The sequence below is a fragment of the Mobula birostris genome, chromosome 11, assembly GCF_030028105.1.
Source record: "Mobula birostris isolate sMobBir1 chromosome 11, sMobBir1.hap1, whole genome shotgun sequence".
NCBI lineage: Eukaryota > Metazoa > Chordata > Chondrichthyes > Myliobatiformes > Myliobatidae > Mobula > Mobula birostris.
In genome coordinates, this window is record NC_092380.1 from 69310413 (window position 1) to 69335784 (window position 25372).

General features: G+C 41.1%; 1 long non-coding RNA gene across 1 annotated transcript in view; it reads left to right on the top strand.

Moving 5' to 3' along the window:
* The first annotated feature begins 10603 nt into the window (after nt 1-10603).
* LOC140205166 (uncharacterized) overlaps nt 10604-25372 on the top strand; it is a 45239-nt gene continuing 30470 nt past the window's right edge. The window contains exon 1 of the long non-coding RNA XR_011887765.1: nt 10604-10674. This is a non-coding gene — a long non-coding RNA (uncharacterized lncRNA). The remainder of the gene's footprint in view (nt 10675-25372) is intronic.

The following is a 25372-nucleotide window of genomic DNA, read 5'->3' on the forward strand; positions in this document are numbered from 1 at the left end:
TTAGTGTTTCCATACCAAGCTGTGATGCAACCAGTCAATATACTCTCTACGGCACATCTATAGGAGTTTGTCAAAGTTTTGAATGACATGCCGAATCTTCGCAAACTTCTAGCACAGTAGAGGCCCTGCCATGCTTCCATCACAATGGACTGTGCTCCTTTTGTAAGTAAGCTTATGAAAATACATGCTAAAATCGGAGAAACAAAGCACTGACAATACCAATCAGAACAATGTATTCCAAAAATCAAATAAATCATTTGCACATTGCTGTGCATTTGAATACCTAGGCTGTGCATTCCAAAATTTTTTATTGCTATAAAGTGTTTCACTCAGTTTATAGCAAATGTGAGTCAAATATCCTTGTGAATCCATAATCATTGTTTTCTAGTTTTAGCATCACATTCTATTATTTACCCTTCATAAAAAAACACAAAATTCATATATTAAATGTAAGGAAAACACTTGCACGGGGCATTGAATGTCTTCGCTCAAGTGGTTCAAAAGTCAAAGTTAATTTATTTGCTCTGGAAGGTTATGTGACAGGCATGTCATTATGCAATAACTAATGTTAATGATAATAGTATTTATTTTTGCATTATGATTCCTGTTTATCAGGTGCAATCATTCAAAGTTCTCTTAGTACAGAAACCATTCTATTAGTTTTGAAAACCGTGCAGGGCACTCATATTAGAGAAAAGGGGAGAGAATGAAACAAGAAAATCATAGGGACTTTTACTGGCAAGTTACTGGAGACTATAATTGGTCCATAATCTTCAGATTCTTCATTTGATCAAGACCAGCAAGATGTGTCCAATGATCCCCATTGTATTTCTTTGAATGTTCAAAAGAAGTAATAGATGTGCGAATGCCTATAGGACCTTCTCAACGGTATCTCACCAAAGTATTTAACAAAGACTATCTATCCTATCTATATCCCTTATAAATGTATTACCTTTCTTAAGGACCTACCCCAAATCTACACCCTCCTACATTATAGAAAAAAATTAACTCATCCAATCTCTTCTAATTGTAGACCTCCATATCAAGCAACATCCAGGCCAGTCTCTTCAGCACTTTCTCTTTTGCTACCACATCATTTCTGTAGTATAAAAGCAAAGACTGCTCACAAAGCTGTTAGTATAAGTTGAAGATCATAAAGATGAAGGCAGTGCACTGATCAGGCCAGTAACCTAATGGAGCAGCAGGGCTATAGGAATATACACTCATATAAATGTTGCATAGAAGCAGCCTATAACTCACCTCATCCATGCTGACTGTAATGCCTGATGACTATCTACATTAATCTATTTGCCTACATTAGGCCTGTATTTCTTTCTGCCCTTCCTATTCATCCAAATGCTTTTTAAATATTATAATTATTTTCTGGCTCTACCATTTCCTGTGACAGGACATTCCATAAGTTTGCGTCTCAATGAACATCTTAATCCTTTAAATTTCACCACTCTCACATTAAAAATTGTTGCTCTATTGCTGCTCCTCTCCACACCTTGAGGCGCGTCAGGTATCAACCTTGCCATTTCTTTCAGCATTTGGCTATCTTATGAGGCTGAGTTGCTAGCTCAATGCTCAACCCAGCATGGATTGAGCATGCAAGGAGCCGGCTGGACCATTCGCCTCAAAGTCCAGTGTGGATGCCACTACATTACCAGCCTGCGGTATCCTACATATACCCCTTATAAATTTATTAACTTCTATAAGGCCCCTATCCACAAATCTTCACCTTTTTACATTCCAGAACAAATACATAACTTATCCAATCTCTCCTTCTAATTATAGACATCCATTTCAAGCAACATCCAGGTGAGTCTCTTCAGCACTCTTTCTGTGGCTACCATAACATTCCTGTAGTGTAGACACAATAATCCCCGTATAATTAACCAATGTCTCACAGCTGCAACGTGATGTTTCAACTCTATACTACTTCACAGAATCAAGTTTTGAGGTATAGCAACATGTACAAATATTTTAATATTGTCCTATTTTCAAATAACAGGAATATTACTTCTCTGTCTTACGCAAATGGTTTAAAAAAAATAAGTTGAACCATTTCATTTAAAGGGTTTTGGCAGCTGATTGATCAGTTGGATCTAAGGAACTGGTGGTAGACCTGAGGAGAGTTGCATGCCATCTTGGTCAATGTCTCCCATCCACTACATAATGTACTGGGTGGGCACAGGAGTACATTCAGCCAGAGACTCGTTCCACTGAGATGCAGCACAGAGGGTCATAGGAAGTCATTCCTGCCTGTGACCATCAAACTTTACAACTCTTCCCTTGGAGGGTCAGACACCCTGTGCTGATAGGCTGGTCCTGGACTTATTTCATAATTTACTGGCATAATTTACATATTACTATTTAACTATTTATGGTTCTATTACTATTTATTATTTATGGTGCAACTGTAACGAAAACCAATTTCCCCCGGGATCAATAAAGTATGACTATGACTATGTTAAAAAACTACTAGGTAAAGTATTAATTACACATGTCCTTTCCAAAAAGAATCAGAACCTTTTATAGGGTATTTGTAATTAAATCAAGCCATGAACCAAATTGTTTCCATTTCCTGGAATAATTGAATTGAGAAGTCTAAAGCTGATCAAAAATGCTTTAGTGAATCTCTAGTGAGAGCAGTTTGACGGAGTAGAGGGAGACAGAGTAGGAAGGCTTTGTCTCGAGAGACTTCGGCGAGCTGAGGCTGAAGACGAGCTTCACTCCAAGTGAGGTGAGGCCGGGTAAGTTCCTTTAAAAGGAGAACGATCTGCAGTGGTATTTTATTTGAAGCAAGGAAGGCGGCGAGGCTGTAACCTATTGGGTAGGTCATGACAGCTGAGATCGGCCCCGTGGTTTGTTCATCCTGCAGCATGTGGGAAATCAGGGATACTTCCAGTGACCCTGATGACTATGTGTGCAGGAAATGTGTCCAACTGCAGCTTCTGGCAGACCGCATTGAGGGACTGGAGCTGCGATTGGATTCATACTGGAGCAACCGCGATGCTGAGAAAGTCATGAATAGCACGTTCAGTGAGTTGGCCACACCACAGGTAAAGGCTACACAGGCAGAAAGGGAATGGGTGGCCAGTAAACAGCGTAACAGTAGGCAGGTAGTGCTGGAGTCCCCTGAGATCATCTCCCTCCGAAACAGATATACTGTTTTGGATACTGTTGGGGGAGATGTCTCATCAGGGGAAGGCAGCAGCAGCCGAGCTCATGGCACCATGGGTGGCTCTGCAGCACAGGAGGGAAGGAAAAGGAGTGGGAGAGCTATAGTGATAGGGGATTCGATTGTAAGGGGAATAGATAGGCGTTTCTGCGGCCGCAAGCGAGACTCCAGGAGGGTATGTTGCCTCCCTGGTGCAAGGGTCAAGGATGTCTCTGAACGGCTGCAGGACACTCTGGAGTGGGAGGGTGAACAGCCAGTGGTCGTGGTGCACATCGGTACCAACGATATAGGTAAAAAACGGGATGAGGTCCTACAAGGTGAATTTAGGGAGTTAGGAGATAAACTAAAAAGTAGGACCACAAAGGTAATAATCTCTGGATTACTACCGTGCCACATGCTAGTCGGAGTAGAAATAGAAGGATATTTCAGATGAATACGTGGCTTGAAAAATGGTGCAAGGGAGAAAGATTGAAATTTCTGGGGCATTGGAACTAGTTCTGGAGGAGGTGAGACTGGTACAAACAGGACGGTCTGCACCTTGGCTGGACTGGAACCAATGTCCTACGGGGAGCATTTGCTACTGTTGTTCAGGAGGATTTAAACTAATGTGGCAGGGGGATGGGAACAAGTGCAGAGAGACAGAGGGGTGTAAAATGAGGGTAGAAGCAAAAGGTAGTAAGGTGAAAAGTAAAAGTGGCAGGCCGGCAAATCCAGGGCAAAAATCAGAAGGGCCACTTTTCAACATAATTCTATAAGGGCTAAGAGTGTTGTGAAAGCAATCCTGAAAGCTTTGTGTGTCAATGCAAGGAGCATTCGTAACAAGGTGGATGAATTGAATGTGCAGATAGTTATTAATGAATATGATATAGTTGGGATCACAGAGACATGGCTTCAGGGTGACCAAGGATGGGAGCTCAACATTCAGGGATATTCAATATTCAGGAGGAATAGACATGAAAGAAAAGGAGGTGGGGTGGCATTGCTGGTTAGAGAGGAGATTAACGCAATAGAAAGGAAGGACATTAGCCAGGAGGATATGGAATCGATATGGGTAGAGCTGCATAACACTAAGGGGCAGAAAACACTGGTGGGCATTGTGTACAGGCAACCTAACAGTAGTAGTGAGGTTGGGGATGGCATTAAACAGGAAATTAGAAATGTGTGCAATAAAGGAACAGCAGCTATAATGGGCGACTTCAATCTACATAGAGATTGGGTGAACCAAATTGGTAAGGGTGCTGAGGCAGAGGATTTCTTGGAATGTATGCGGGATAGTTTTCTGAACCAACATGTCGAGGAACCAACTAGAGAGCAGGCCATTCTAGACTGGGTATTGAGCAATGAGGAAGGGTTAGTTAGCAATCTTGTCGTGCGAGGCCCCTTAGGTAAGAGTGACCATAATATGGTGGAATTCTTCATTAAGATGGAAAGTGATATAGTTAATTCAGTAACAAAGGTTCTGAACTTAAAGAAGGGTAACTTTGAAGGTATGAGACGTGAATTAGCTAAGATGGACTGGCAAATGATACTTAAAGGGTTGACGGTGGATATGCAATGGCAAGCATTTAAAGATCGCATGGATGAACTACAACAATTGATCATCCCAGTTTGGCAAAAGAGTAAACCAGGGAAGATAGTGCATCTGTGGCTGACAAGGGAAATTAGGGATAGTATCAATTCTAAAGAAGAAACATACAAATTAGCCAGAAAAAGCGGCACACCTGAGGACTGGGAGAAATTCAGAGTCCAGCAGAGGAGAACAAAGGGCTTAATTAGGAAAGGGAAAAAAGATTATGAGAGAAAACTAGCAGGGAACATAGAAACTGACTGTAAAAGCTTTTATAGATATGTGAAAAGAAAAAGATTGATTAAGACAAACGGAGGTCCCTTACAGTCAGAAACAGCTGAATTGATCATGGGGACCAAGGACATGGCAGACCAATTGAATAACTACTTTGGTTCTGTCTTCACTAAGGAGGACATAAATAATCTTCTGGAAATAGTAGGGGACTGAGGGTCTAATGAGATGGAGGAACTGAGGGAAATATGTGTTAGTAGGGAAGTGGTGTTAGATAAATTGAAGGGATTAAAGACAGATAAATCCCTAGGGCCAGATGGTCTGCATCCCAGCGTGCTTAAGGAAGTAACCCAAGAAACAGTGGATGCATTAGTGATAATTTTTGAAAACTCTTTAGATTCTGGATTAGTTCCTGAGGATTGGAGGGTGGCTAATGTAACCCCACTTTTTAAAAAAGGAGGTGGAGAGAAACCGGGGGATTATAGACCGGTAAACCTGATATCAGTGGTGGAGAAAATGCTAGAGTCAGTTATCAAAGATGTGATAACAGCACATTTGGAAAGCGGTGAAATCATTGGACAAAATCAGCATGGATTTGTGAAAGGAAAATCATGTCTGACGAATCTCATAGAATTTTTTGTGGATGTAACTAGTAGAGTGGATAGGGGAGAACCAGTGGATGTGGTATATTTGGATTTTCAAAAGGCTTTTGACAAGGTCCCACACAGGAGATTAGTGTGCAAACTTAAAGCACACAGTATTGGGGGTATGGTATTGATGTGGATAGAGAATTGGTTGGCAGACAGGACGCAAAGAGTTGGAATAAACGAGACCTTTTCAGAATGGCAGGCAGTGACTAGTGGGGTACCGTAAGGCTCAGTGCTGGGGCCCCAGTTGTTAACAATATATATTAATGACTTAGACGAGGGAATTAAATGCAGCATCTCCAAGTTTGCGGATGACATAAAGCTGGGCGGAAGTGTTAGCTGTGAGGAGGATGCTAAGAGGATGCAGGGTGACTTGGATAGGTTAGGTGAGTGGGCAAATTCATGACAGATGCAATTTAATGTGGATAAATGTGAGGTTATCCACTTTGGTGGCAAAAACAGGAAAACAGATTATTATCTGAATGGTGGCCGATTAGGAAAAGGGGAGGTGCAACGAGACCTGGGTGCCATTGTACACCAGTCATTGAAAGTGGGCATGCAGGTACAGCAGGTGGTGAAAAAGGCGAATGGTATGCTGGCATTCATAGCAACAGGATTCGGGTACAAGAGCAGGGAGGTACTACTACAGTTGTACAACGCCTTGGTGAGACCACATCTGGAGTATTGTGTGCAGTTTTGGTCCCCTAATCTGAGGAAAGACATTCTTGCCATAGAGGGAGTACAAAGAAGGTTCACCAGATTGATTCCTGGGATGGCAGGACTTTCATATGATGAAAAACTGGATCGACTAGGCTTATACTCACTGGAATTTGGAAGACTGAGAGGGGATCTTATTGAAACATATAAAATTCTAAAGGAATTGGACAGGCTAGATATGGGAAGATTGTTCCCGATGTTGGGGAAGTCCAGAATGAGAGGTCACAGTTTGAGGATAAAGGGGAAGCCTTTTAGGACCAAGATGAGGAAAAACTTCTTCACACAGAGACTGGTGAATCTGTGGAATTCTCTGCCACAGGAAACAGTTGAGGCCAGTTCATTGGCTATATTTAAGAGGGAGTTAGATTTGGCCCTTGTGGCTAAAGGGATCGGGGGTATGGAGAGAAGGCAGGTACAGGGTTCTGAGTTGGATGATCAGCCATGATCATACTGAATGGTGGTGCAGGCTCGACGGGCCAAATGGCCTACTCCTGCACCTATTTTCTATGTTTCTATGTTTCTACTCACTTCAAAATCCAAACTTCAAAGAAGTAAAGGCCTAGAAAATCATGCAATGCTGAGAAAATCGGTGGAGAAAACTCAACTGAAAACGTACTGAACTAAATACTGGACTGAATTTTAGTGCTGTCAACTCAATGCCCATACTTGCTGCTCACAGTCGCATTCAGCCAAACAGAACTTGGTTGTATCTGGAAGCCTGGTGTTGCTTGGTCAAGACACCAAAGATTTAAACATCAGCAGAAACTTGAATAATACAATAGAGTAGGATGAAGAGTCAGGACAAACCCTACTCAAGGTGTTCATGCTTTTGACAACTGCTGAGTTGCGTCAAATTCCAGGCTATTCTGTTTTTGGTTTTTATATATAAGCTGTGATCCAGAGGGGACCTAGACTGATTGGTATATCAATATCACATTCCAAGGTACCAGTGATAAATGTGAAAATAAACTAACAAAGGGCTTTATTAAACAAAATAACTTGTGGTGGAGAGACAGGGAGAAAGTGTTTTATTTTCTGTGTACTATTTTTGCAGGCAAGAAGGCAATTTCTACACAAATCTAAAATTTGTGGAAGTTTCTGCATAAATATTTTGTACTATGTTCAGAAAGGAATTGATTGAATGCTGCATCTCCTATATAGGTATATACCCAATATTAAATAAGTGACATATTTTGTAAATATTGGATAGGCAAATGTTTACAGGATAATGTGTACAATGTAAAGTTAGATCCATATTTGTTTATATTTAATTTTACAGAGTATTCAACACCATAGCTTTACTGTATAAATATATTTATAATTAGATAGAGGTGCCAAGGACACAGTATATTCAATTTCAACTGTTTGTGTGGCTCTTACTTTAAAAATGAAGCAAAGATTTTTTTAAATGATTTAATAATTTTCAAAACTGAAAACAAATCAACTTAAAAATAAAAAAGACTAGAGCAAACCTTAATTAATTTTTAAAAATAAGAGTTCTTCTGCTTTATGTTTCATCAGCATTGCAGTCAGAGCTGATAGCTCCTGCGCCAAGCCTAACCTGGCGTGGAACTGAGAGCAGTGTAAAAACTAGTGAATCTCATCAAATCCACTTCCACAGTACCCATTGCAGAATGCAGCTGGAAATGGCTAAAAGAGCTTGGCCAGAAAGTTCTGGACTCTAAGGTTCTTGTTCTTCACCAATTCTATTTTAAGTCAAATTCCATGTTTGCATGTGCCAGGAAGTTACAGGCTTTTGTTTCTTTTTCCTCATATGTAGCAATCATTGGTCACAAACATTCCTCCACATTATCATCCTCCCCAATGACAGAGCTAGTAAAGCTCAATGCTCTATGGACTTTTCCCCTTAATATCACCAAAAATAATATAATATTTTCAGTAAAAGTAAGTGAAGTAAAGACAAAAGTAACCATCTCGGCAGCAACGTATCACTTGAAAGATTTTGTCTCTATTTTCCTTTTCATTGTTTCTGAGGTTCTGTACTTTTAAATTTTTATTCATACCTACTTCTAAAACTTCAGTGTTAGAAATCTGTTAGACTTTCTGAGGAGGTTCAGGTTAGATATATTTATATAAAGATAGAACAATATCATAACCAGGGAGGCCATGACAATGTGATGGATTTTTGAACTGATATAGTTTGACTGACATTTCAGCTAATGAATCTTTGAAGTGGTCTTGTGAAATGTCCACATGTTCCAAAAACAGCGTCCATTAAATTGTTTTCTTTATGTGAAGGGAACCTTTTTGCAAGGGTAGGACACAACAAGCTGGTGAAACTGAGGAAGGAATATCTAGAAGTCGACATTCGATTCTTCTATCCTACTATGATTGACTGTCACAGTTTTAGTGTCTTTATCTATGTAATTATCTGTGAAGGAGAGTAGCTGGTTAGCTTTTAGTTGCTATGTTTTCTGTTTTCTCAAATGGATGAAAAACAAGGGCGATTACAATGCTCTGTTCGCACCAAAGGTTTTATTGTTATGAAACCCAGGCTGCAGTTGTGTATGACCAGATAACGGAAAGTGAAATTAAACATGAGCATTACAAATAATGATGTGATTTACAGTGCTAAACTTGAGTGATTATCTGGTGCAAATTCATAACACACAGTAATAGGCTTTTGGATTAGAACACCACTGTAGGAAGGAAATGTAAAAAGTATAAACTTCAGAATAAGTTCATTATCAAAGTACATATACATCACCATATACAATATTGAGGTTCATTGTATTGTGGGCATACTCAAAATATCCATAATAGAATCAACGAAAGACCACACCAACTGGGCGTTCAATCAGTATGCAAAAGACAACAAGTTGTTCAAATCCAAAAACAAACAAATAATAATAATAATAACTAAATAAGCAATAAATATTGGGAACATGAAATGAACAGTACTTGAAAGTGAGTCTTTCATGATTGTAAATTATAAAAAAAAGTGGAAGCAGTTTTGCTAGTTTGCTTAATTTGATATTGTTTTCTTTGGAAAAATGCAAGTATTTCATAGAACAATAGGTGCTTGAATGTCACAAATAGCCACTGATGAACACAAACAAAACACTTGGCCATTCCCTGAATTACTACCATATTATCTTACGTTGTGCACCTGGATGTAGCATGATCTACATGTACATTAATTTTGAAAAATTTCAGTATTTTTATTATTTGCATCTGCTTGGATGGTTTACAAACTTAGCTAGGGTTAACATTTCTCAGTGCTCACACATTTGTATGTGCCTTCATTCTCCTGCAGGGAACTAGATTTTAAATTGGAACTCTGCAGTCCAAGAGATTTTTGGATTTCTATTTGTGGTTTATATTTGAGGAAAAAAAGTGCTAGAAATCTGAAACTAAAGAAAAGCAGAAAAGTGTTGAAACCACTCAGCAAGTCAAGCACCAACTGTAGTAGAAGAAACGATCAACATTTCAATTTAAAGCCCCTTCAGCAGAAGGTGTTCACTATTGATCTAGTTGATCCAAGCCGGGATGACCCTAACATGATAAGATTGGGCATTAGATTAAAGTTCAGGGTGTGAGGTACGGGGTAGAATTTCCACTCCTGATGTTGACCAGTATCATCTACTGAAAAGGATATATTTAGGCATCAATTCAGTGCAGGCTTGTGCTTGTGCTTGTCTCTGATGCCCACACCATCATTGACAAAATTCACATAATCAGAACATGTTGAGTGAGATAGGAAAGAACATCATGAACCTTTGAAATTATACCCCAGGAAGCTGTCAATAGTTTGAATTTCATCATAGTATAAAATGGGAAGTAGCAGTTAGCAATTCCTATTAACTCGTAAATTAAAAGTATTTTGAACTGACCTACACTAAAGCACCAAAATCACCAAATGAAATTAAAGAATGATTGTAATTTGTTTTTGTTCTGTCCACCAGCTGACTTTTATTTTTTCGAAACTTTAGGTCTCAGTAGTGTAATCACCACTTCCAGCAGCATATTCAAAACAGACCAAAGGGATTGCCATATGCAAGCAAATCTTTGAACTCCTTAATCTCACTGGTCTTTTATGAAAGTTTGATCTGAATTGTAATCCCCACAGATCACAACTGAAGATCACTGAACTCAAACCTGTTAGATCAAAACCAAAACTTTGACAACTATTTCTCTTACACTTCAATAGGTGTCACTACAGGCTATACACATATCCTATCTAATGTAATATATTTCACCATGTTTGTGTAAATAGCCTCGGATTCTGGACTTTAATGCATTCTTTTATAGGTACTGACAGCTTTCGCTGGAGATTGACATGCTGTGAAGCTCAAGAATCTATAATGGTAAGTTTTAAATTAAGTTCTCAGATGAATACATTCAAAGTACAAATAGATATGTCTGGCAACTTCCTACCCTTGAGACTTACTGAATTTAGCAGTCAATTTGCAGAGTTTAATGGTGATAGGGGAACCCATGATGCAACCTTTTATTTGGTGCTCACAATCACTTATTTCATGCAGAAGTTAAAATATTAAATGTTCAGTATCACTTTTTACAACCTCTATAACAAGCCAACATGCTTTCGATCCAATTTACTTTTGCTTTGGAAGGCTAATCATTTCTGATTTGTAAGATAAGTGACAGTCAGTATTGTAATGTGATGAGTAGTAAGTTTTGGGGGGGCGTTGATAGAAGAGTAAATGTTGGCCAGGACACAGAGTAAATCTTCTGAGCTTCCTTTAAGTAGTGCCATGGGATCTTTTCTGTCCATCTGCAGGTGCAGATGGATTGCGTTAATGTCTCAGCTGAAAGAAGACACCACTATAAGTGTAGTACTCATTCAGTACACAACTGAAGTGTTGCACAGGATTTTTGTGCTCAAATCTCTGAAGTGAGGCAACTGTTTCACTCCATTCTCCAAAATGTGGAGCAGGAGCCAGTTTGTTTGATTAACACAGGTCATTCTATCTTCCCTTTTCCAAAGGCCATATAGATCTATAAAATATCCCAAGGCTGGCTGTGACATGCAGGTGGGGCTCTAAGATACCAGCATACTATAACTAAGGCTAAAAGCATGACCTTGCCAGAAGGATAAAATAAAACAGGAATAGATTTTGTGTCTTGTTTTTATACCTAAAGATCATCAGGTTTCTGATTCTGCACAGATGTAAGATGGATTATATCAATCCCCAAATCCAATTTTCCACATGTGCGTTAAAAGCATCTTTTTTAAATGGATTATTTGCAGTGCCAAGCTGGTGCTATGAATTTAGAACACTGACAAGATAAATCTCCTCTCTACCCTGCAGTTATGATGTATGACGCAGTAGTCAGCCAACAATGTCATTTCTACTTTAAAATTACAGCACTCTTCAGAAGCATTGGGTCCGTCATGAACAATACACTCAGTCAAATAACTCTGTATCAGTTCAAATAAATGGACAGGAGTACTCGCTGCATACAGCTGTTTAAACGTGGCACCATTGTCCACCCTTGCAAAGCAGACATCTTTCTGAAAGGGAGACATTTAATGAACAATTGGATGAACAGTTTACCAGATTAATACCCTGGTAGGAAGTTATACATCGACCCTATCATGAGAACGGCTGAAAGATTGCATTTATTTTCAGTCCAGCAATTTGCTAAATGAAATCTATAACACTTTTGTTATGACACCTGCACATAACTCATAAGTCTGTATGTTCCACATCTGCTGAGAGGAAAGATGTGCTGAATGTTTAAAAATATTAATGTTATGGAGAAATTGGATACTGCTGGAAAATGATTGGGATTCTCATATGTGAGTAATCTACACCTCTCCATGAATTTATGACGAAGAAGCTTTTGCCTCTTTATCATAACCTAATTATTTATATAGTGTTGTTCATTGAATTATCATAAATATGCTAGATCCATAAGTAGGTAGCACTAGTTAATGTTATCTAAAGTTGGTGGAAGATAGCTAACACTTCTTAGAAGGGCTCAACGGAGTTGGATTTCATTCCACAGGTTGGGAAACTAAGACAGACATCATGATATTCAGAATTTATGTGGATTCTTTGATAAAAGATGCGGAAAAGAAGGGAGTACCTTTACTCACCAAGGTTCATTAAGCCCTTGATGGCAGTGGAGTATATCACACTTTAGGTTAATGGCAGGAGAAAGTCCCAAGGACCTGAATTGCAGAGCCACAAAAGGTTGAATGTGTTAACATGACAAAGGCATCAACGCCAATCATTTGATAATGGCACCAATAGTCCTGCACACTGCTCCATGCTAAACCTACTCACCTGCCAGCAATCTATCACTCAGGGCTTGTTCAAGATATTCATATGGACCTCACATTCTTGTCACTAAAAATAACAAGCCCATATTTCACAACTTCTCTTTGCCACTTTCTACACAACCTTGGCAGAGAGTTGACGTAGATATATTGCATGACTGTCATTTACAATGTGTCTGTCTCTTAGAGGAGACCATGATCACAATTTACAACAGCGGCAGCAGATTACTAGAGAGCAAGATAATTGGTTTATTGCTGAAAGGAGAAAATGCAACATGAAGAGGACTGAGACCACTGAAGATGAGGTTTTCAATATTTATCACAGTTCCTTCATACTGCTTTCCATACTGATTTAAAATAATCTGTACCCATTCTTCCACAGCATAACCTACTGGTGCACTAAACTGCCACCTGATAAAGCACTGACTGTTAGCAAGAAACTGGCAGTGAAGAAAGCACCCCATCTCATAATCTGATATTCACAGCAACTAGCTTTAATACCAGTTCTGGATATGCAGCATATAAATAGCTGATCTGTGTGTGATGAGGTCAGACATAAATAAAAGGGATGATCAGGCAGTAGCCTTTTAGCTGGTTGGGGGGTGTGATAATGATAATGATAATGATAATCTGCTTTTGACGGTACAGTCTGTGAACTATGGAGGAGCCGGAGATTTTAACTTCCAATCTTGCTTATGGTTTTGAGTTAATCTGGAACCCAACTGCAGTATATTTAATATTTCAGTAATATTTAAGTAATATTGTAAATATATTGTTTGATTAAGCATTCTTTGCTTGCATAATCAGAAGTACGAAGTACACATATGGCATATGTCATTACGCCACTACATCATATGTGAGCACATCACTAAAAGGAAAACTAAGTAATCCCAGCTTCTGTGTTTTCCTGTTGATCAGTTTCTGAAGTTACAAAACAAGAATCCAGATGTCGTGGTCCATGTAGGGACCAATGACGTGGGTAGGAAGAGTGAGGAGGTCCTGCGTAGTGAGTTCAGGGAGTTAGGTGCGAAGCTGAAGGGCAGGACCTCCAGGGTAACAATCTCAGGATTGCTACCTGTGCCACGTGCGAGTGAGGTGTGGAACAGAAGGATTATACAGATCAATACGTGGCTGAGAGGATGGTGCAGGAGGGAGGACTTCAGGTTTTTAGATAATTGGGCTTTGTTCCAGGGAAGGTGGGATCTGTTCCAACAGGACGGTTTACACCTGAACTGGAGGGGTATTAACATTCTTGCAGGAAACTTTGCTAGTGCTGCTTGGGGGGGTTTAAACTAAATTTGCAGGGGGCAGGGATCCAGAATGTGAGAGAGGATAGCGTGATGAAGTATAAAGGACAGGTGGGGACTACACGGTTCCAGAATATTAAGTGTGAAGTAGAGAAAGGTGAGGCGGAACGAGTGATAAGGAGGATACATGTGCAGAGGGATGGTCTGACGGAGCATGGAGTTAAATGTGCGGAAAGAGTAAGTAAGTTTAAGAAGGACAACAAAATTCAAGAGGCGTATAGCCCGGTGAGAGTTCGGGGAGCTGGGTTATGCACAATAGGTAGCGATTTAAACAGAGAGAGGAGAAATGGGTTAAAAATTCTATATCTGAATGCGCGAAGTGTCAGAAATAAGGCGGATGAGCTTGAAGCTCAGGTGCGAATGGGTAACTATGATGTTGTTGGGATAACGGAGACATGGCTGCAGGGGTATCAGACCTGTGAATTGAATGTACAAGGGCATATGTGCTACCGAAGGGACAGAAAGGTGGGCAGAGGGGGTGGGGTGGCCCTGTTGGTGAGGAATGAGATTCAGTCCCTTGCAAGGGGGAACATAGAATCAGGAGAAGTGAAGTCAGTGTGGATAGAACTGAGGAACAGTAAGGGCAAAAAGACCCTAATAGGTGTTATCTACAGGCCCCCAAACAGTAGCATGGATATTGGGTGCAAGTTGAATAGGGAGTTAACAATGGCATGTGGCAAAGGAAATGTCGTAGTAGTTATGGGGGATTTCAACATGCAGGTGAACTGGGAAAATCAGGTTGGTACTGGACCCCAGGATAGGGAGTTGGTAGAGTGCCTACGGGATGAATTCTTGGAGCAGCTTGTATGAGAGCCGACCAGGGATAAGGCTATTCTGGATTTAGTGTTGTGCAATGAACAGGATTTGATGAGTGATCTTGAAGTAAAGGAGCCATTAGGAGGTAGTGACCATAATATGATAAGTTTTTATCTGCAAGTTGAGAGGGATAACGGCAGATCAGAAGTGTCAGTATTGCAGTTGAACAAAGGAGACTATGGAGCCTTGAGGGAGGAGCTGGGCAAAGTTGACTGGTCGGATATCCTAGCAGAAAAGACAGTGGAACAGCAATGGCAGGTATTCTTGGGAATAATGCACAAGGTGCAAAATCAGTTCATCCCCCGGAGAAGGAAGGATTCAAAGGGGGGAAAGTGGCCACAGTGGTTGACAAAGGAAGTCAGAGAAAGCATAGCATTAAAAAAGAAGTATAACAGAGCTAAGGTGAGTGGGAAGATGGATGATTGGGAAATTTTTAAGGAGCAACAGAACTTAACTAAAAAGGCTATATGGGGAGAAAAAATGAGGTATGAATGCAAACTAGCTAGGATTATAAAGGAGGATAGCAAAAGTTTTTTTAGGTATGTGAAGAGAAGGAAGATAGTTAAGAACAATGTTGGGCCCTTGAAGAATGAATTGGGAGAAATTGTTATGGGAAACAGAGAAATGGCAGACAAATTTAATAAGTACCTTGGATCTGTCTTCACTAGGGAGGACACAAGCAATCTCCCAGATGTATGGTTGGGCCAAGGACATAGGGTAACAGAGGAACTGAAACAGATTGACATTAGGAAGGAAACAGTGATGAGTAGACTGATGGGACTGAAGGCTAACAAATCCCCAGGTCCAGATGGTCTGCATCCTAGGGTACTAAAGGAGGTGGCTCTGGAAATTGCGGATGCATAGGTGATCATTTTCCAATATTCCTTAGATTCAGGATCAGTTCCTGAGGATTGGCGAATGACTAATGTTATCCCACTATTTAAGAAAGGAGGGAGGGAGAAAACAGAGAACTATTGCCCTGTTAGCCTAACATCAGTAGTGGGGAAGATGCTAGAGTCCATTATTAAAGATGAAATAGCGGCATATCTTGATAGCAGTGATAGGATTGGGCCGAGCCAGCATGGATTTACCAAGGGCAAATCATGCTTGACTAATCCATTGGAGTTTTTCGAGGATGTAACCAGGAAGATAGATGCGGGAGATCCAGTGGATGTGGTGTACCTTGACTTTCTGAAGGCATTTGATAAGGTACCACATAGGAGACTGGTGGGTAAAGTCAGAGCTCATGGCATTGGGGGGAGAATATTGACATGGATAGAAAACTGGTTGGCAGATAGAAAGCAAAGGGTAGCAGTGAATGGGTGTTTCTCGGAATGGCAGGTGGTGACTAGTGGGGTGTCACAGGGCTCGGTATTGGGACCACAGCTGTTTACGATTTACATCAATGATTTAGAGGAAGGCATTGTGAATAACATCAGCAAGTTTGCTGATGATACTAAGCTGGGTGGCAGTGTGACGTGATGAAGATGTTAGGAGAATTCAAGGTGATTTGGATAGGCTGGGTGACTGGGCAGAAACTTGGCAGATGGCGTTTAATGTTAATAAGTGTGAGGTTATTCACTTTGGGAGCAAGAACAGGAAGGCAGATTATTATCTGAACGGTGTGGAGTTAGGTAAGGGAGAAATACAAAGAGATCTAGGAGTACTTGTTCATCAGTCTCTGAAGGTGAATGAGCAAGTGCAGCAGGCAGTGAAGAAGGCTAATGGAATGTTGGCCTTTATTACAAAGGGAATTGAGTACAAGAGCAAGGAAATCCTTTTGCATTTGTACAGGGCACTGGTGAGACCACACCTGGAGTATTGTGTGCAGTTTTGGTCTCCAGGGTTAAGGAAGGACATCCTGGCTGTGGAGGAGGTGCAGTGTAGGTTCACTAGGTTAATTCCTGGGATATCCAGACTGTCTTATGCAGAGAGGTTAGAGAGACTGGGCTTGTACATGCTGGAATTAAGGAGATTGAGGGGGGATCTGATTGAGACATATAAGATTATTAAGGGATTGGACAAGATAGAGGCAGGAAATATGTTCCAGATGCTGGGAGAGTCCAGTACCAGAGGGCATGGTTTAAGAATAAGGGGTAGGTCATTTAGGACAGAGTTGAGGAGGAACTTCTTCTCCCAGAGAGTTGTGGAGGTGTGGAACGCGCTGCCTCAGAAGGCAGTGGAGGCCAATTCTCTGGATGCTTTCAAGAAGGAGCTAGATGGGTATCTTATGGATAGGGGAATCAAGGGTTATGGGGACAAGGCAGGAACTGGGTATTGATAGTAGATGATCAGCCATGATCTCAGAATGGCGGTGCAGGCTCGAAGGGCCGATGGTCTACTTCTGCACCTATTGTCTATTGTCTATTGTCTATAACAATGATAATGAGGAAGTTTTAAAATGAACCCAAGATGACTGCCCACCTACTGAAACACAGAACATGTTTCTTCAGAAGGGGACAAAGAAGATCAAGTTAAAAAAGAGGCAGAAAATGGATGAAATGGATAAACAGTGATTATCAGATGATAAAAATAGTAAATAAATAAATAACAGAAATGAGACACTACATCAGAAAGATAAACATGTTTGCACAACAGATAATGGGATGATGCCTACTGAATGAATTGAACAGTAGTTTGAAGCAAATGAAGTAGCCAATGAGACATGAATGCCAGTGTTGTTGTGTACAACAAGTGGAAAAGCATATAGTTGGCTTATATGTTTAACTGCTCCAACCAAACCAGATCAAATGACCTTTGCTGATACTGCATTATGAATGTAATGCAGGAGCACTTAGAACCAAAATCATTGTACATTGTTGAAAGCTTTAGGTTTCATAAGTATAATCAAAAGAAAGAGGAGACATTTCAGCTTACATGGCTGAATTGAAGAAAATGATGGGCTTAATAATGCACTGAGAGCTCATTTAGTTTGTGGACTCTTACAAGAAAGCATTCAAATGGTTCCTAATTAAAACACAACTCATATTTAATAGAGCAGTTGAAATCACAGTATCAATGGAAACCGCAGCCAGAGACACAACTGAGTTGCAGTCATAAATGAAAGAGAATGTGAACAAAATTTTAACGTCCAACCAGAAACCTGACTGAACAAATAAATTTTGTTATCATTGTGGCGGAGCTTCACATACAGCAATCCAACTCTGCTTTCAAGGTGAAACATAAGACATATATGTACAAAGAGCATGTCAGACAGACAAAAATAAGTTAACTGCACAGGGAAGGGAAAAAGATAAAAAGTCAAGGTGCGGTTTAAGAACGAGTACTAATCTGCAAGCTTTTGTTGAAAAATCTGATAATGGAGAGTATGACACAGGACAGTAGCCTTGAGATATACAATGCAAAAAATAACAAGAAACAAGTAATATGTCATACACCACAAGTGAACAGCAAATGACTTAAATGGAATTGGACACTGGCTCGGCTGTTACAGTCATTCCACAAAATGAGTTTGAATGGTATTTCAAAGATGCTGAACTGAAGCCTGCAAATATCCAACTAAGAATGTATACTGGAGAAAAGTTAACTCCTGTGGGAGTGACATTCATAACAGTGAAATACAGCAACCAGCAAGCTATGTTGGTCTTGTATATGGTAAAAACAGGAAGGCCAGTATAATGGAGCTGTGATCGGCTGAGGCAACAACAACATGATTGGAGATCCATCCGCCATTTGCATGCCACATCCTCTGCAGCAGAGTTGATGGAAAGTGAACTAAGAAAGGCACTGGATGATGCCATTGGAAAACTCAAACATATCAAGGGTAAAATAGCGTTAAATGAAAATGCCACACCCAAGTTTTACAAAGCCCATCTGGTTTCTTATTGCCAGTGAGCTAGATCACATGGAGACTGAAGGAATTATTTCCAAGGTTGAGTGGAGACCATGGGCAACGCCAGTGATTCCAGTACCAGGAAGGATGTCCAAACCTGTGGTGATCTTAAGGTCACCATTAAGCCAGTACTGAAAGTAGATCAATACCTTCTGCTCAGGATACAGGATATCTTTGTAAACCTTTCTGGAGAGAAACACTTCAGCAAAGTGGATTTAGCTGAGGCCTAAATACAGATGGAGATGGAAGGAGGGTCCAAAGTGTTTCTTAACGTTAGAACTCACAAAGTGCTTTATCACTATAATAGGCTTATTTTTGGAGTAGCATCTGCACCTGCGGTCTTGCAGAAAGCCAAGTACCAGGTGCTGCAAGGCTGCCCGGGCCCTCAGTGTTACCTGGATGACATCATTGTTACTTCTGAGGATGACAAGGAACTTCTCCAAAATCTCAGGAGAGTGTTAAAAAGGTTAGACCATTATAAGCTCAGAGCATCACGCAACAAGTGGGAATTCTTTAAATTAAGCATCACTTAATGTGGTGACGCCATTGATGCACGAGTATTTCGTAAGTGTGCTGAGAAAATTCAAGCAGTGATGGATGTCCCAAGGACAAAGGATGTGTCACAGTTGCAGTCATTTTTAGGATTTGTCAATTACTATAACAGGTTCCTGCCAAACATGTCTACAGTGCTCTACCCCCTAAACTCATTGCTACGTATTAAAAAATTGGCGATGGACAAAGCAGTGTAAGGTGGCTTTCCGAAAGTCTAAGGAAATGGTGACATCAAAAACTGTGCTCACACATTATCATCCATATCGTCCAGTGAAGCTTGCCTGTGACAACTTTCTCCTTATAGCACGGCTTTGCAATCTACAATTAACCGAGGGGTCCATGGGCCAGGGTTGGGAACCCTTGCCTTATTGTATAGGTGCAGTCATGTCACATGTTATAACAGATGGAACTGAAAGCCCTATAGCCTTTGCATCATGTTCTCTTACCACAGCAGAGAAAAATTGCACATAGATTGACAGAAAGGCCTTGAGTCTGACTTGGGGTGTAAAGCATTTCAAATAGTACTTGTAGGGGAGACAGTTTACCCATATTACTGATCATCAACCACTAGTGTCCATTTTCAATTCACAGAAGGAAGTTCCACTAATAGCAGCAGCAGGAATGCAGAGATGGGCTCTGTTTCTTGGAGGACAAAATTAGAAGATCAAATTCAAAAGGACAACTAATCATGGAAATGCGGATGGAAAATGAGAAGAAAAAAGGAAAACCTGAAAATTTACAAAAGAGGACACTCCTCTTGATGTATTCTCCCTAATGCAAATTGAAAATCTCCCTATTATGACAAGGATGATCCAAAGGGAAACCAGAAAAGACCCCACACTGTCTTAGGTCTATATTCCAACCCAAAATGGCTGGAATGTATAGCAAAAATTCCAGTTGCCCCATTTTTACCATCGCCGGGATTAACTTTCCCTTAACAGGGATTGCCTTTATGTGGGGATTGAGAACTATTGTACCATCCAAGCTGAGAGCTAAAGTGTTGGAAGAGCTACATGCCGGTCATCTAGGGGTGATCAAAATGAAAGCACTGGTTTAAAACTTTGTCTAGTGACCTGAGATAGACCAGCAATTCGAGCAGCTTCCCATGCACTGTTCGGGATGCTGACACATCCAGAAGATGCTAAGAGCAGCACAATCCACACTGAACAACTCACCAGGCAGGCTATTTCTGAGTCATCACTTGCGCTCAATGCTTACATCTCCTCAAACCCAGTCTCAGAAGGAGTATGCAGGACAAACAGGACAAACAGCGGAGATAAATTGAAGGATCCTCAAACAAGGAGGTTTGATGATTCACTCCAGGACAAACAGTCCTGGTGAGAGACTACAGAGGTGATCAAAAGTGGGTACTTGGAAAGATTAAGGGAAGAACTGGAACACTTTTCTACACAGTGGAAATTGCACTTCATGTCATTTGGAGATGACATTTCAATCAGTTTAGGAGATCAAGTCAAAATTTAAAGTGTCCAGAGCTGTCAGAACCACTCCCTACAGTTCCAGAGACAACTCCTACAACCACCATGGAAGAGGTCTCAGGACCTCAGATTGTTTCACAGCCACAAGTCTCAACTGTCAAGCAGAGTCAGCATTTACAGACATCCAACTAGTAATGTCCTTTGATTTTTATCTACACAAAAGGGTAACGTACATTCTCCAGTTAATTACCAGCACTCCTTAGGAAAGAGGAACACCAGGTGAAAACTCATAAATTCACAGGGAGAACATGTAAACTCCACACAAGGATTACCCAAGGTGAACTCAAAGAGTGACAATTCCAATCAAAATCTACTTGTAGGTTTGCTTTGCACATATTACTTGTGACTGTACTTAAAGAAATGTATTTGTAATGCTCTTTTATGTTTCCTAGAAAAGAGATTAGGTTCCTCTTTAAGCGCAAAGTTGCTTTAAATATAAGGGACTTGGTGCTTTCCCGATGCCTTCCTTATTATTGTGGGAGATTTCACCAGGCTAGCTTGAAGAAATCTCTGAACAACTACCACCTAAGTATCACCGGTGGAACCAGAGGAGCCAACACAACTGACCACTGTTACACCACTGTCAAGAACATTTACCGTGCCACCCCACACCCACACTTCGGAAGGTCCAATCACCTGACTATACTTCTACTCCCAACATATAGGCAGAGAATAATGATCACAGCACCAGTAGCGAGGACCAAGAAGGTTGAGGGAGAAGGAGGAGCACTTACACAACTGCTTTGAGTCGGTGGATGCTCAATACTCAGGGATTCATCTTCATCTGAATGTATTTGCCACAGTTGTCACCAACTTCATGAGACCTTTGTAGATGAACATGTGCCTTTGAGGACATACTGGACAGATCCAAACCAAAAGCGGAAGATGAGCCAGGAGAGTCATAATCTGTTGAGAGCTAGATTTGTGGCATTCAAGGTCCACAATCCAGAACTATACAAGAAGTCCAGTTACGTCCTACGGAGGGCTATTTTAAGGGCAACAATGACAATTCCGATTGAGATTAGAGACAGAATTGGATGCACATTAACTCTGGCAGTGTTTGCAGGCCATTTCTTCCTACAAAGTGAAAGCTAACATCATAAATAGCTGTGATGCTTCACTCGCTGCTGAGCTCAATGACCTTGAAAGGGAGAATAAAACTATACCTGTGCGAATAACTGGAGAATCGGTCTTGGAGGGTGATGTCAGAACATCTTTCAAGAGGGTGAACCCTCAGGGGAGGGAGGGAGGAGGGGACATCGACTCAGACCATGAGAGGCCTGCGTTGGGCATTTTCATGCCTTACAAGGCGCAGATTGGAAGTCTGTGTGGGGCGCCACACCTCGCACAGACACTAGAGCACTGTGTGGTTAAGTGCCTTGCTCAAGGACACAAACACGCTGCCACAGCTGAGGCTCGAACTAACGACCTTCAGATCACTAGACAAATGCTTTAACCACTTGGCCACGTGCCCAACAGTCATAAGGCACAGCCCCTAATTGTGTATGTGGTAGATCTCTAAAAACCTGTGCCAACCAATTGGTGGCAGTGTACAAGGACTCAAGGATATCTTCAATCTCTCGCTGGTGCATTTGGAGGATCCCACCTGCTTCAAAAATGTGACCATCATACCAGTGCCCAAGAAGTGCAGGGTGGGCTGTCTCAATGACTATTTCCCTCACATCTAATGTGGTGAAGTGCTTTGAGATGTTGGTCATGGCTAGAATCAACTCCTCCCTAAGCAACTACTGGACCACTGCAATTTGTTTATCGCCACAGTAGGTCTACAGTGGATGCAATCTCATTGGCTCTCCACACAGCCTTGGATGACCTGAACAATAGTACTACATATGTCAGACTGCTGTTTATTGACTCCAGCTCGACATTCAAAACATACTCCCAGTTCGAATCAACAAGCTCCAAAACCGAGGCCTCTGTACTTCACTCTGTGATTAGATGCTTAACTTTCTCACCAGGAGACAACAGTCTGTGCAGATTGGATATAGCATCTCCTCTTCACTGACAATCATCACTGGCACACCTCAAGGATGAGGCGTAGCCCACTGATTAGATTATGAGGACACTCAGTCCTTGTTTATTGTCATTTAGAAATGCATACATTAAAAAATGATACAATGTTCCTCCAGAATGATATCACAAGAAACACAAGACAAACCAAGACTAAAACTGACAAAACCACATAATTATAACATATAGTTACAACAGTGCAAAACAATACCGTAATTTGATAAAGAGCAGACCATGGGCACGGTAAAAAAAAGTCTCAAAGTTCTGATAGCCTCATCATCTCACGCAGGCAGTAGAAGGGAGAAACTCTCCCTGCCATGAAACTCCAAGCACTGCAAACTTGCCGATGCCACACCATTGGAAGCACCTGTCCGCAGCTGACTCTGAGTCCGTCTGAAAACTTCGAGCCTCCGACCAGTCCTCTGACACCGAGCAGCAAGCACCATCCCCTGTCCCGGCTGCTGATCAACAAGCAAAGCCGATGACTCGGGGCCTTCCCCTCTAGAGATTCTGGATCACGCAGTAGCAGCAGCAGCGAAGCAGGCATTTCAGAAGTTTCACCAGATGTTCCTCCATGCTCTCACGTTCGTCTCCATCAAATCAGGACTGTGCACGGCACCCTACTTGACAGATAACCACCGGAGTATCTGCTGCGAGCTGCGTCCCAGCACCATCTTCTCCTCCCACCTAATGATCTAATCGCTCTATAAATTTATCAATGACACAACTATTGTTTGCAGAATTTGAGGATAGAAGTGTTGAGGAGTCATGCAGGAATGAGGTAAATCAGCTGATTGAGTGGTGTCACAGTAACAACTTTGCACACAACGTTAATAAGACCAAGGAACTGAATGTGGACTTCAGGAAGGGGAAGTTGAAGGAACACACACCAGTCCTCATTGAGGGATCAGAAGTGGAAAAGGTGTGCAAATTCCGGTTCCTGGATGTCAACATCTCCAAGAATCTATCCTGGGCTCAACATATTGTTGCAATTACAAAGAAGATCCGGCAGCAGTTACTTTCATTAGGAGTCTGAGGAGAATTGGAATGTCAACGAAAACCCTCGCAAGTTTCTACAGATGTACCACGGAGAGCATTCCAACTGGTTGCATCACTATTTAGTATGTGACTGCACAGGATCAGAAAAAGCTGCAGAAACTGTAATCTCAGTCAGCTCCATCATAAATGATAGTATCCTCAGCAACCTGGACCATGCCTCAAAAAGGCAACATCCATCATTAAGGACCCCCATCATCCAGGACATGATCGGTTCTCATTTTTGCCATCAAGCAGGAAGTACAGGAGCTTGAAGAGACGCACCCAGTGCTTTGGGAGCAGCTTTTTCTCCTCTGCCATCAGATATCAGAATGGACAATGATCCCAGAAACACTACCTCAGTATTTATTTCCCTCTCTTTTTACACTATTAATTTAATTTAATTATACAGTATATACAGTGCCTATAAAAAGTATTCACCCCATTGGAAGTTTTCATGTTTTTTGTTTTACAACATTGAATCACAGTGGATTTAACTTGGCTTTTTTGACACTGATCAACAGAAAAGGACCCTTTTGTGTCAAAGTGAAAACAGATCTCTGCAAAATGATTTAACTTACTCACAAATATAAAACTCAAAGTATTTGATTGCATAAGTATTGACTGTTCCCCCCCCCCACCCCCGCCTTAAAATGACACACAGATCATCACTTCTTGGTTTTAGAAGTCACATTATTAGTTAAATGGAGATCTGTTTTTGGAGACCTGAGTGGAGTCAATGTGTTTCGATTGATTGTCATAAAAGTACTCCTGTATCAGGAAGGTCCAACTGCTGGTGAGTTAGTACCCTGGCAAAAACTTCACCATGAAAACAAAAGAGCACTCCAAACAACTCCGCAAAAAGGTTATTGAAAAGCACAAGTCAGGAGATGGATACAAGAAAACTTTCAAGTCACTGAGTATCCCTTGGAGTACATTGAAGTCAATCATTAAGAAATGGAAAGAATATTGCACAGCTGTAAACCTGCCTAGAGCAGAGTGTCCTCAAAAACTGAGTAACCATGCAAGAAGGGGACCAGTGAGGGAAACCACCAAGAGATCTATGACAACTCTGGAGCAGTTACAAGTTTCAGTGGCTGAGATGGGAGAGACTGCGCATACAACTGTTGCCCGATTGCTTCACCAGTTGCAACTTTATGGGAGAGAGCCAAAGAGAAAGGCACTGTTCAAAAAAGAACACATGAAATCTTGGCTAGAGTTTGCCAGAAGGCATGTGGGAGACTCTGAAGTCAGCTGGGAGAAGGTTCTATGGTTTAATTAAACCAAAATTGAGATTTTTGGCCATCAGGCTAAACGTTATGTTTGGTGTAGGCCAAACCCTACACATCATTAAAAACACTCCATCCCAACAATGGTGGTGGCTGCATCATGCTGTGGGGATGCTTCACTGCAGCAGGCCCTGGAAGGCTTGTGAAGGTAGAGGGTAAAATAAATGCAGCAAATGTACATGGAAATCCTGGAGGAAAACTTGATGCAGTCTGTAAGAAAACTGTGACTTGGGAGAGATTTGTTTTCCAGCAAGACAATGACTCCAAGCATAAAGCCAAAGCTACACAGGGACGGCTTAAAAACAACGAAGTTAATGCCCTGGAGTGGCCAAGTCAGATTTCAGACCTCAATTCAACTGAGAATTTGTGGCTGGACTTGAAA